Genomic DNA, 11861 nt, shown 5'->3' with positions numbered 1-11861 from the left:
ACCGACGACTGGTAATTTAGCCGGATTACCGACGACTGGTAATTTAGCCGGATTACCGACGACTGTAATTAAGCTACATTACCGACGACTGGTAATTTAGCCGGATTACCGACGACTGGTAATTAAGCTACATTACCGACGACTGGTAATTAAGCTACATTACCGACGACTGGTAATTAAGCTACATTACCGACGACTGGTAATTAAGCTACATTACCGACGACTGGTAATTACGCTACATTACCGACGACTGGTAATTACGCTACATTACCGACGACTGGTAATTAAGCTACATTACCGACAACTGGTAATTAAGCTACATTACCGACGACTGGTAATTGCGCTACATTACCGACGACTGGTAATTAAGCTACATTACCGACAACTGGTAATTAAGCTACATTACCGACGACTGGTAATTAAGCTACATTACCGACGACTGGTAATTACGCTACATTACCGACGACTGGTAATTAAGCTACATTACCGACGACTGGTAATTAAGCTACATTACCGACGACTGGTAATTAAGCTACATTACCGACGACTGGTAATTAAGCTACATTACCGACGACTGGTAATTAAGCTACATTACCGACGACTGGTAATTAAGCTACATTACCGACGACTGGTAATTAAGCTACATTACCGACGACTGGTAATTAAGCTACATTACCGACGACTGGTAATTAAGCTACATTACCGACGACTGGTAATTAAGCTACATTACCGACGACTGGTAATTAAGCTACATTACCGACGACTGGTAATTAAGCTACATTACCGACGACTGGTAATTAAGCTACATTACCAACGACTGGTAAATAAGCTACATTACCAACGACTGGTAAATAAGCTACATTACCAACGACTGGTAAATAAGCTACATTACCAACGACTGGTAAATAAGCTAGATTACCGACGACTGGTAATTAAGCTAGATTACCGACGACTGGTAATTAAGCTAGATTACCGACGACTGGTAATTAAGCTAGATTACCGACGACTGGTAATTAAGCTAGATTACCGACGACTGGTAATTAAGCTAGATTACCGACGACTGGTAATTAAGCTAGATTACCGACGACTGGTAATTAAGCTAGATTACCGACGACTGGTAATTAAGCTAGATTACCGACGACTGGTAATTAAGCTAGATTACCGACGACTGGTAATTAAGCTAGATTACCGACGACTGGTAATTAAGCTAGATTACCGACGACTGGTAATTTAGCCGGATTACCGACGACTGGTAATTTAGCCGGATTACCGACGACTGGTAATTTAGCCGGATTACCGACGACTGGTAATTTAGCCGGATTACCGACGACTGGTAATTTAGCCGGATTACCGACGACTGGTAATTTAGCCGGATTACCGACGACTGGTAATTTAGCCGGATTACCGACGACTGGTAATTTAGCCGGATTACCGACGACTGGTAATTTAGCCGGATTACCGACGACTGGTAATTAAGCTACATTACCGACGACTGGTAATTTAGCCGGATTACCGACGACTGGTAATTAAGCTACATTACCGACGACTGGTAATTAAGCTACATTACCGACGACTGGTAATTACGCTACATTACCGACGACTGGTAATTAAGCTACATTACCGACGACTGGTAATTAAGCTACATTACCGACGACTGGTAATTAAGCTACATTACCGACGACTGGTAATTAAGCTACATTACCGACGACTGGTAATTAAGCTACATTACCGACGACTGGTAATTAAGCTTTATACCAACGACTGGTAATTAAGCTACATTACCAACGACTGGTAAATAAGCTACATTACCAACGACTGGTAAATAAGCTACATTACCAACGACTGGTAAATAAGCTTCATTACCAACGACTGGTAAATAAGCTACATTACCAACGACTGGTAAATAAGCTACATTACCAACGACTGGTAAATAAGCTACATTACCAACGACTGGTAAATAAGCTACATTACCGACGACTGGTAAATAAGCTACATTACCGACGACTGGTAATTAAGCTACATTACCAACTACTGGTAAATAAGCTACATTACCAACGACTGGTAATTAAGCTAGATTACCGACGACTGGTAAATAAGCTAGATTACCGACGACTGGTAAATAAGCTAGATTACCGACGACTGGTAATTAAGCTAGATTACCGACGACTGGTAAATAAGCTAGATTACCGACGACTGGTAAATAAGCTAGATTACCGGCGACTGGTAATTAAGCTAGATTACCGGCGACTGGTAATTAAGCTAGATTACCGGCGACTGGTAATTAAGCTAGATTACCGGCGACTGGTAATTAAGCTAGATTACCGGCGACTGGTAATTAAGCTAGATTACCGGCGACTGGTAATTAAGCTAGATTACCGACGACTGGTAATTAAGCTAGATTACCGACGACTGGTAATTAAGCTAGATTACCGACGACTGGTAATTAAGCTAGATTACCGACGACTGGTAATTAAGCTAGATTACCGACGACTGGTAATTAAGCTAGATTACCGACGACTGGTAATTAAGCTAGATTACCGACGACTGGTAATTAAGCTAGATTACCGACGACTGGTAATTAAGCTAGATTACCGACGACTGGTAATTAAGCTAGATTACCGACGACTGGTAATTAAGCTAGATTACCGACGACTGGTAATTAAGCTAGATTACCGACGACTGGTAATTTAGCCGGATTACCGACGACTGGTAATTAAGCTAGATTACCGACGACTGGTAATTAAGCTAGATTACCGACGACTGGTAATTTAGCCGGATTACCGACGACTGGTAATTTAGCCGGATTACCGACGACTGGTAATTTAGCCGGATTACCGACGACTGGTAATTTAGCCGGATTACCGACGACTGGTAATTTAGCCGGATTACCGACGACTGGTAATTTAGCCGGATTACCGACGACTGGTAATTTAGCCGGATTACCGACGACTGGTAATTTAGCCGGATTACCGACGACTGGTAATTTTGCCGGATTACGGACGACTGGTAATTTAGCCGGATTACCGACGACTGGTAATTTAGCCGGATTACCGACGACTGGTAATTTAGCCGGATTACCGACGACTGTAAATTAAGCTACATTACCGACGACTGGTAATTTAGCCGGATTACCGACGACTGGTAATTAAGCTACATTACCGACGACTGGTAATTAAGCTACATTACCGACGACTGGTAATTAAGCTACATTACCGACGACTGGTAATTAAGCTACATTACCGACGACTGGTAATTACGCTACATTACCGACGACTGGTAATTACGCTACATTACCGACGACTGGTAATTAAGCTACATTACCGACAACTGGTAATTAAGCTACATTACCGACGACTGGTAATTGCGCTACATTACCGACGACTGGTAATTAAGCTACATTACCGACAACTGGTAATTAAGCTACATTACCGACGACTGGTAATTAAGCTACATTACCGACGACTGGTAATTACGCTACATTACCGACGACTGGTAATTAAGCTACATTACCGACGACTGGTAATTAAGCTACATTACCGACGACTGGTAATTAAGCTACATTACCGACGACTGGTAATTAAGCTACATTACCGACGACTGGTAATTAAGCTACATTACCGACGACTGGTAATTAAGCTACATTACCGACGACTGGTAATTAAGCTACATTACCGACGACTGGTAATTAAGCTACATTACCGACGACTGGTAATTAAGCTACATTACCGACGACTGGTAATTAAGCTACATTACCGACGACTGGTAATTAAGCTACATTACCGACGACTGGTAATTAAGCTTTATACCAACGACTGGTAATTAAGCTACATTACCGACGACTGGTAATTAAGCTACATTACCAACGACTGGTAAATAAGCTACATTACCAACGACTGGTAAATAAGCTACATTACCAACGACTGGTAAATAAGCTACATTACCAACGACTGGTAAATAAGCTACATTACCGACGACTGGTAATTAAGCTACATTACCAACTACTGGTAAATAAGCTACATTACCAACGACTGGTAAATAAGCTACATTACCAACGACTGGTAAATAAGCTACATTACCGACGACTGGTAATTAAGCTACATTACCGACGACTGGTAATTAAGCTACATTACCGACGACTGGTAATTACGCTACATTACCGACGACTGGTAATTAAGCTACATTACCGACGACTGGTAATTAAGCTACATTACCGACGACTGGTAATTAAGCTACATTACCGACGACTGGTAATTAAGCTACATTACCGACGACTGGTAATTAAGCTACATTACCGACGACTGGTAATTAAGCTACATTACCGACGACTGGAAATTAAGCTACATTACCGACGACTGGTAATTAAGCTACATTACCGACGACTGGTAATTACGCTACAATACCGACGACTGGTAATTAAGCTACATTACCGACGACTGGTAATTAAGCTACATTACCGATGACTGGTAATTAAGCTACATTACCGACGACTGGTAATTACGCTACATTACCGACGACTGGTAATTAAGCTACATTACCGACGACTGGTAATTAAGCTACATTACCGACGACTGGTAATTAAGCTACATTACCGAAGACTGGTAATTAAGCTACATTACCGACGACTGGTAATTAAGCTACATTACCGACGACTGGTAATTAAGCTACATTACCGACGACTGGTAATTAAGCTACATTACCGACGACTGGTAATTAAGCTACATTACCGACGACTGGTAATTAAGCTACATTACCGACGACTGGTAATTAAGCTACATTACCGACGACTGGTAATTAAGCTACATTACCAACGACTGGTAAATAAGCTACATTATTAACGACTGGTAAATAAGCTACATTACCAACGACTGGTAAATAAGCTACATTACCAACGACTGGTAAATAAGCTACATTACCGACGACTGGTAATTAAGCTAGATTACCGACGACTGATAATTAAGCTAGATTACCGACGACTGGTAATTAAGCTAGATTACCGACGACTGGTAATTAAGCTAGATTACCGACGACTGGTAATTAAGCTAGATTACCGACGACTGGTAATTAAGCTAGATTACCGACGACTGGTAATTAAGCTAGATTACCGACGACTGGTAATTAAGCTAGATTACCGACGACTGGTAATTAAGCTAGATTACCGACGACTGGTAATTTAGCCGGATTACCGACGACTGGTAATTTAGCCGGATTACCGACGACTGGTAATTTAGCCGGATTACCGACGACTGGTAATTTAGCCGGATTACCGACGACTGGTAATTTAGCCGGATTACCGACGACTGGTAATTTAGCCGGATTACCGACGACTGGTAATTTAGCCGGATTACCGACGACTGGTAATTTAGCCGGATTACCGACGACTGGTAATTTAGCCGGATTACCGACGACTGGTAATTTAGCCGGATTACCGACGACTGGTAATTAAGCTACATTACCGACGACTGGTAATTTAGCCGGATTACCGACGACTGGTAATTAAGCTACATTACCGACGACTGGTAATTAAGCTACATTACCGACGACTGGTAATTACGCTACATTACCGACGACTGGTAATTAAGCTACATTACCGACGACTGGTAAATAAGCTACATTACCGACGACTGGTAATTAAGCTACATTACCGACGACTGGTAATTAAGCTACATTACCGACGACTGGTAATTAAGCTACATTACCGACGACTGGTAATTAAGCTTTATACCAACGACTGGTAATTAAGCTACATTACCAACGACTGGTAAATAAGCTACATTACCAACGACTGGTAAATAAGCTACATTACCAACGACTGGTAAATAAGCTACATTACCAACGACTGGTAAATAAGCTACATTACCAACGACTGGTAAATAAGCTACATTACCAACGACTGGTAAATAAGCTACATTACCAACGACTGGTAAATAAGCTACATTACCGACGACTGGTAAATAAGCTACATTACCGACGACTGGTAATTAAGCTACATTACCAACTACTGGTAAATAAGCTACATTACCAACGACTGGTAAATAAGCTACATTACCGACGACTGGTAATTACGCTACATTACCGACGACTGGTAATTAAGCTACATTACCGACGACTGGTAATTAAGCTACATTACCGACGACTGGTAATTAAGCTACATTACCGACGACTGGTAATTAAGCTACATTACCGACGACTGGTAATTAAGCTACATTACCGACGACTGGTAATTAAGCTACATTACCGACGACTGGTAATTAAGCTTTATACCAACGACTGGTAATTAAGCTACATTACCAACGACTGGTAAATAAGCTACATTACCAACGACTGGTAAATAAGCTACATTACCAACGACTGGTAAATAAGCTACATTACCAACGACTGGTAAATAAGCTACATTACCAACGACTGGTAAATAAGCTACATTACCAACGACTGGTAAATAAGCTACATTACCAACGACTGGTAAATAAGCTACATTACCAACGACTGGTAAATAAGCTACATTACCAACGACTGGTAAATAAGCTACATTACCAACGACTGGTAAATAAGCTACATTACCAACGACTGGTAAATAAGCTACATTACCAACTACTGGTAAATAAGCTACATTACCAACGACTGGTAAATAAGCTACATTACCAACGACTGGTAAATAAGCTACATTACCGACGACTGGTAAATAAGCTACATTACCGACGACTGGTAAATAAGCTACATTACCGACGACTGGTAAATAAGCTACATTACCGACGACTGGTAAATAAGCTACATTACCGACGACTGGTAAATAAGCTACATTACCGACGACTGGTAAATAAGCTACATTACCGACGACTGGTAAATAAGCTACATTACCGACGACTGGTAAATAAGCTACATTGCCGACGACTGGTAAATAAGCTAGATTACCGACGACTGGTAAATAAGCTAGATTACCGACGACTGGTAAATAAGCTAGATTACCGACGACTGGTAAATAAGCTAGATTACCGACGACTGGTAAATAAGCTAGATTACCGACGACTGGTAAATAAGCTAGATTACCGACGACTGGTAAATAAGCTAGATTACCGACGACTGGTAAATAAGCTAGATTACCGACGACTGGTAAATAAGCTAGATTACCGACGACTGGTAAATAAGCTAGATTACCGACGACTGGTAAATAAGCTAGATTACCGACGACTGGTAAATAAGCTAGATTACCGACGACTGGTAATTAAGCTAGATTACCGACGACTGGTAAATAAGCTAGATTACCGACGACTGGTAAATAAGCTAGATTACCGGCGACTGGTAATTAAGCTAGATTACCGGCGACTGGTAATTAAGCTAGATTACCGGCGACTGGTAATTAAGCTAGATTACCGGCGACTGGTAATTAAGCTAGATTACCGGCGACTGGTAATTAAGCTAGATTACCGGCGACTGGTAATTAAGCTAGATTACCGACGACTGGTAATTAAGCTAGATTACCGACGACTGGTAATTAAGCTAGATTACCGACGACTGGTAATTAAGCTAGATTACCGACGACTGGTAATTAAGCTAGATTACCGACGACTGGTAATTAAGCTAGATTACCGACGACTGGTAATTAAGCTAGATTACCGACGACTGGTAATTAAGCTAGATTACCGACGACTGGTAATTAAGCTAGATTACCGACGACTGGTAATTAAGCTAGATTACCGACGACTGGTAATTAAGCTAGATTACCGACGACTGGTAATTAAGCTAGATTACCGACGACTGGTAATTAAGCTAGATTACCGACGACTGGTAATTTAGCCGGATTACCGACGACTGGTAATTAAGCTAGATTACCGACGACTGGTAATTAAGCTAGATTACCGACGACTGGTAATTTAGCCGGATTACCGACGACTGGTAATTTAGCCGGATTACCGACGACTGGTAATTTAGCCGGATTACCGACGACTGGTAATTTAGCCGGATTACCGACGACTGGTAATTTAGCCGGATTACCGACGACTGGTAATTTAGCCGGATTACCGACGACTGGTAATTTAGCCGGATTACGGACGACTGGTAATTTAGCCGGATTACCGACGACTGGTAATTTAGCCGGATTACCGACGACTGGTAATTAAGCTACATTACCGACGACTGGTAATTTAGCCGGATTACCGACGACTGGTAATTAAGCTACATTACCGACGACTGGTAATTAAGCTACATTACCGACGACTGGTAATTAAGCTACATTACCGACGACTGGTAATTAAGCTACATTACCGACGACTGGTAATTAAGCTACATTACCGACGACTGGTAATTACGCTACATTACCGACGACTGGTAATTACGCTACATTACCGACGACTGGTAATTAAGCTACATTACCGACGACTGGTAATTAAGCTACATTACCGACGACTGGTAATTACGCTACATTACCGACGACTGGTAATTAAGCTACATTACCGACGACTGGTAATTAAGCTACATTACCGACGACTGGTAATTAAGCTACATTACCGACGACTGGTAATTACGCTACATTACCGACGACTGGTAATTAAGCTACATTACCGACGACTGGTAATTAAGCTACATTACCGACGACTGGTAATTAAGCTACATTACCGACGACTGGTAATTGAGCTACATTACCGACGACTGGTAATTAAGCTACATTACCGACGACTGGTAATTAAGCTACATTACCGACGACTGGTAATTAAGCTACATTACCGACGACTGGTAATTAAGCTACATTACCGACGACTGGTAATTAAGCTACATTACCGACGACTGGTAATTAAGCTACATTACCGACGACTGGTAATTAAGCTTTATACCAACGACTGGTAATTAAGCTACATTACCGACGACTGGTAATTAAGCTACATTACCAACGACTGGTAAATAAGCTACATTACCAACGACTGGTAAATAAGCTACATTACCAACGACTGGTAAATAAGCTACATTACCAACGACTGGTAAATAAGCTACATTACCGACGACTGGTAATTAAGCTACATTACCAACTACTGGTAAATAAGCTACATTACCAACGACTGGTAAATAAGCTACATTACCAACGACTGGTAAATAAGCTACATTACCGACGACTGGTAATTAAGCTACATTACCGACGACTGGTAATTAAGCTACATTACCGACGACTGGTAATTACGCTACATTACCGACGACTGGTAATTAAGCTACATTACCGACGACTGGTAATTAAGCTACATTACCGACGACTGGTAATTAAGCTACATTACCGACGACTGGTAATTAAGCTACATTACCGACGACTGGTAATTAAGCTACATTACCGACGACTGGTAATTAAGCTACATTACCGACGACTGGTAATTAAGCTACATTACCGACGACTGGTAATTAAGCTACATTACCGACGACTGGTAATTACGCTACAATACCGACGACTGGTAATTAAGCTACATTACCGACGACTGGTAATTAAGCTACATTACCGACGACTGGTAATTAAGCTACATTACCGACGACTGGTAATTACGCTACATTACCGACGACTGGTAATTAAGCTACATTACCGACGACTGGTAATTAAGCTACATTACCGACGACTGGTAATTAAGCTACATTACCGACGACTGGTAATTAAGCTACATTACCGACGACTGGTAATTAAGCTACATTACCGACGACTGGTAATTAAGCTACATTACCGACGACTGGTAATTAAGCTACATTACCGACGACTGGTAATTAAGCTACATTACTGACGACTGGTAATTAAGCTACATTACCGACGACTGGTAATTAAGCTACATTACCAACGACTGGTAAATAAGCTACATTACCAACGACTGGTAAATAAGCTACATTACCAACGACTGGTAAATAAGCTACATTACCAACGACTGGTAAATAAGCTACATTACCGACGACTGGTAAATAAGCTACATTACCGACGACTGGTAATTAAGCTACATTACCAACTACTGGTAAATAAGCTACATTACCAACGACTGGTAAATAAGCTACATTACCAACGACTGGTAAATAAGCTACATTACCGACGACTGGTAATTAAGCTACATTACCGACGACTGGTAATTAAGCTACATTACCGACGACTGGTAATTAAGCTAGATTACCAACGACTGGTAATTAAGCTAGATTACCGACGACTGGTAATTAAGCTAGATTACCGACGACTGGTAATTAAGCTAGATTACCGACGACTGGTAATTAAGCTAGATTACCGACGACTGGTAATTAAGCTAGATTACCGACGACTGGTAATTAAGCTAGATTACCGACGACTGGTAATTAAGCTAGATTACCGACGACTGGTAATTAAGCTAGATTACCGACGACTGGTAATTAAGCTAGATTACCGACGACTGGTAATTAAGCTAGATTACCGACGACTGGTAATTTAGCCGTATTACCGACGACTGGTAATTAAGCTAGATTACCGACGACTGGTAATTAAGCTAGATTACCGACGACTGGTAATTAAGCTAGATTACCGACGACTGGTAATTTAGCCGGATTACCGACGACTGGTAATTTAGCCGGATTACCGACGACTGGTAATTTAGCCGGATTACCGACGACTGGTAATTTAGCCGGATTACCGACGACTGGTAATTTAGCCGGATTACCGACGACTGGTAATTTAGCCGGATTACCGACGACTGGTAATTAAGCTACATTACCGACGACTGGTAATTAAGCTTTATACCAACGACTGGTAATTAAGCTACATTACCAACGACTGGTAAATAAGCTACATTACCAACGACTGGTAAATAAGCTACATTACCAACGACTGGTAAATAAGCTACATTACCAACGACTGGTAAATAAGCTACATTACCAACGACTGGTAAATAAGCTACATTACCAACGACTGGTAAATAAGCTACATTACCAACGACTGGTAAATAAGCTACATTACCAACGACTGGTAAATAAGCTACATTACCAACGACTGGTAATTAAGCTACATTACCGACGACTGGTAATTAAGCTACATTACCGACGACTGGTAATTAAGCTTTATACCAACGACTGGTAATTAAGCTACATTACCAACGACTGGTAAATAAGCTACATTACCAACGACTGGTAATTAAGCTACATTACCAACGACTGGTAAATAAGCTACATTACCAACGACTGGTAAATAAGCTACATTACCAACGACTGGTAAATAAGCTACATTACCGACGACTGGTAAATAAGCTACATTACCGACGACTGGTAATTAAGCTACATTACCGACGACTGGTAATTAAGCTACATTACCGACGACTGGTAATTAAGCTACATTACCGACGACTGGTAATTAAGCTACATTACCGACGACTGGTAATTAAGCTACATTACCGACGACTGGTAATTAAGCTACATTACCGACGACTGGTAATTAAGCTACATTACCGACGACTGGTAATTAAGCTACATTACCGACGACTGGTAATTAAGCTTTATACCAACGACTGGTAATTAAGCTACATTACCAACGACTGGTAAATAAGCTAAATTACCAACGACTGGTAAATAAGCTACATTACCAACGACTGGTAAATAAGCTACATTACCAACGACTGGTAAATAAGCTACATTACCAACGACTGGTAAATAAGCTACATTACCAACGACTGGTAAATAAGCTACATTACCAACGACTGGTAAATAAGCTACATTACCAACGACTGGTAAATAAGCTACATTACCAACGACTGGTAATTAAGCTATATTACCGACGACTGGTAATTAAGCTTTATACCAACGACTGGTAATTAAGCTACATTACCAACGACTGGTAATTAAGCTACATTACCAACGACTGGTAAATAAGCTACATTACCAACGACTGGTAATTA

Source organism: Phalangium opilio, unplaced genomic scaffold (genome assembly GCF_054372755.1).
Source record: "Phalangium opilio isolate 3A_F unplaced genomic scaffold, DU_Popi_V2 ptg000053l_1, whole genome shotgun sequence".
In the NCBI taxonomy this organism is placed as follows: domain Eukaryota; kingdom Metazoa; phylum Arthropoda; class Arachnida; order Opiliones; family Phalangiidae; genus Phalangium; species Phalangium opilio.
Note: the sequence above shows the minus strand (reverse complement) of the source record.